This window comes from Corvus brachyrhynchos, unplaced genomic scaffold (genome assembly GCF_000691975.1).
Source record: "Corvus brachyrhynchos isolate BGI_N302 unplaced genomic scaffold, ASM69197v1 scaffold97, whole genome shotgun sequence".
Taxonomy (NCBI): domain Eukaryota; kingdom Metazoa; phylum Chordata; class Aves; order Passeriformes; family Corvidae; genus Corvus; species Corvus brachyrhynchos.
In genome coordinates this window covers 8,470,824-8,473,275 of record NW_008239758.1, presented here as the reverse complement: position 1 = coordinate 8,473,275, position 2,452 = coordinate 8,470,824, and the positions used below count along the sequence as shown (strand labels likewise).

At 43.1% G+C, this 2,452-nt stretch overlaps 1 long non-coding RNA gene across 1 annotated transcript in view; it reads right to left on the bottom strand.

The window, feature by feature from the left end:
• The window catches only part of LOC108448734, a 33,027-nt gene extending 30,801 nt beyond the window's left edge, over positions 1-2,226 (bottom strand). The window contains exon 1 of the long non-coding RNA XR_001864732.1: positions 2,119-2,226. This is a non-coding gene — a long non-coding RNA (uncharacterized LOC108448734). The remainder of the gene's footprint in view (positions 1-2,118) is intronic.
• Positions 2,227-2,452: the final 226 nt, after the last annotated feature.

The following is a 2,452-nucleotide window of genomic DNA, read 5'->3' as shown; positions in this document are numbered from 1 at the left end:
CTCTTTCCCCCTCCCCTCCCTCCAAATCTATTTTCTTGCTCAGAGTGTGTCTTCTAATCATAATTAAAATCGTCTCATATACATCGGCGTCTCTTGTGTGCATATTGAATTGCAGGTGACTGGGCGGAATGTTATTTCACTCGTGTCTCTCATTTTTACATTTACACTCACACGAAAACAACAACGACAACAACAACAACAAAAGGGAAAAAAAATAAAGCAAAAAGCAAAAAGTCCAGCACCCAGCGCCCCCTCCTCGGCCGCAGATAAGGTGTATCGCGAACGGCGATAGAAAGGCGATAGTCACGATCGATGGTTTACCAGGCAGCCGTCATGCATCACGTTCAACCCCACGGCCAGCCCGCTACTTCACTTAATATAATTGAGGTTAAAACTGAAGTGGTGGCGGAGGGAGCGGGTGTCGCTGGGTCGCAAGGACAGCAGCGGGATCTGCTGCCCCGGCTCAGGCACGCAGGGGTCACTTCTATTAAGTGATTTCCACCTTATTTCCTATATCCTGGTCTTTAGGTGCGGGCTGCACATATGCGCCGCGGTGCGCGTAGGTTGCGCTCTGGCACTGGGCAGAAAGCTCACGCAGATGACCTTTTTCCTTTTTTCCCCTCTTAAAAGCAGAGAAAGATGATCTCCGCGCCGTTATTTACAGCCACATAATTAAGTCAATATGATGGTTTCGAACCAGAATCCCAGTCCCACTCGCGGTGGAGCGAGAGGGGCTGAAGCCAAGTTTATTGTCTATCACTTCAAGGAATGGGGGTTAATTTAAGCGCTATTACTGTTATTTCTCTGCGTCTGAGGCCACAAGCAAAGCATAAACCGAGGTGCTGGGTGTTTATTCCAGGCGATGTGACAGTCTGGATGCAAGGCAAGGAGGGACTGTGGGAGAGTTCAGGCGAGGACTGAACCAGCCCCACAAGCAGGGCTGAAAACCGTGTCTTCTTTTTCTTCCAGGCTTACATGAGGGTTTATCACTCGTTTCTTTTCCTTTATTGATTTTTTCCTCTTTTTTTTTCTCTTTTCTTTCTTTTTTTTTTTTTTCCCAAACAGATATGCTTTGTTAATTTTATTTCCCGACACCGTATTCAGCCTCTGCGCCTTAAAGTCCTTTAAGCGATAGGTCCACGTTTATACCTCCTCTGGAGCAAATGCAAAATACACTTCAGCTTAAGGGTTGGAGAAAAACCTTCTCCGCAAGCAGAAGCTCTGCTGAGCAGCCTGGTGCTGCTGATTATATAGTGCAACTTGAAATGATCTCAGCCGGTGGAATATTAATCAAATCAATCAGGGTTGACAAATGAGAAATATTTGAGGGAAGGTGGTAATTTACAACTTTGTTATTAGTTAAGAATCTCCCGCCTTGTAAGAGTAATTAATAACTCCTGGATGGGAACAATTTGGAGACGGCAAGAAGACAGCGTCTTGAAATAAAACAGGATAAAGAGAGGGGTTGAGAATGAACTGCATCTCCGTGGAAGAGAAATTGCAAATGATTTTTTAAAAGATGTCTACAGGGGCATTATATATATAATACGTATATAATGTATACACGAGTATAAATATGGCATAATCAGGCCAGCGAGCGAGGGAGACTGGACAGGAGATAAATACTGAAAAAATAAATCAAAACATTGATTCTTGTGGTCACGTCGCCCATCCAAAGATGAGATGAAACGCTGGGTTTCAAAGTACTTCAAAGAAATGATCCCCAATATGCAAAAGTGCAAGTCAGAAACCAAAGGAGTGAGTCCAGAGTGATTTGAGAAATGTATTTTCCCGCTTCTCTCTCGTTCACCCACACTCCCCCTCTTTAATGTCTGATAAATGTGAAGACCCCTTTTCTCCCCAACTCCCGCTCAGATGGGAAAACTCAATTGTCTGCAATGTTTATAGTGTTAACCCTACTTATCTACAGAACCCTCCCCTCCCCACCCCTCCCTTTTCACTTTCCATAGACACACATTGATTATTAGACTGTATGGACCCCCCTCCTTTTCCACAACCCCACCTTCAACAACTGACCAAAATAATGACTTGTTGGAAAACTATAAATCATTTTCGTGTTTCAATCCCTGAAGACTCTATTTAAGTAAATAGGCTTACTGTGAAACAATGCATAGATCCAAGTCCTTCTCCGGATTGCTTCCAAATGCTGCCATCTCCAAAACTTTTATTTACAAGAGAAGAAGAGGAAGAAGGAGGGGAAGGATAAAAAAAAAAAAAAAAAAAAAAAAAAAACCAACCCAAACTTTGGCAAACTTTATCTCTTCTTTATTATAAGCTTCAGCCTCGCCTTGGTAAGCCCCAGCCTGTTCTACAAAAGGTGGCTAGAGATTGAGATTTATTGGTTTCCAAATGAAAAGATTCATTCGATATAAGAGGTTAACTCAAAGTTCCTTAAACCGTGACTAGCATTGGCAAGGAGCTTTGCCTAGTC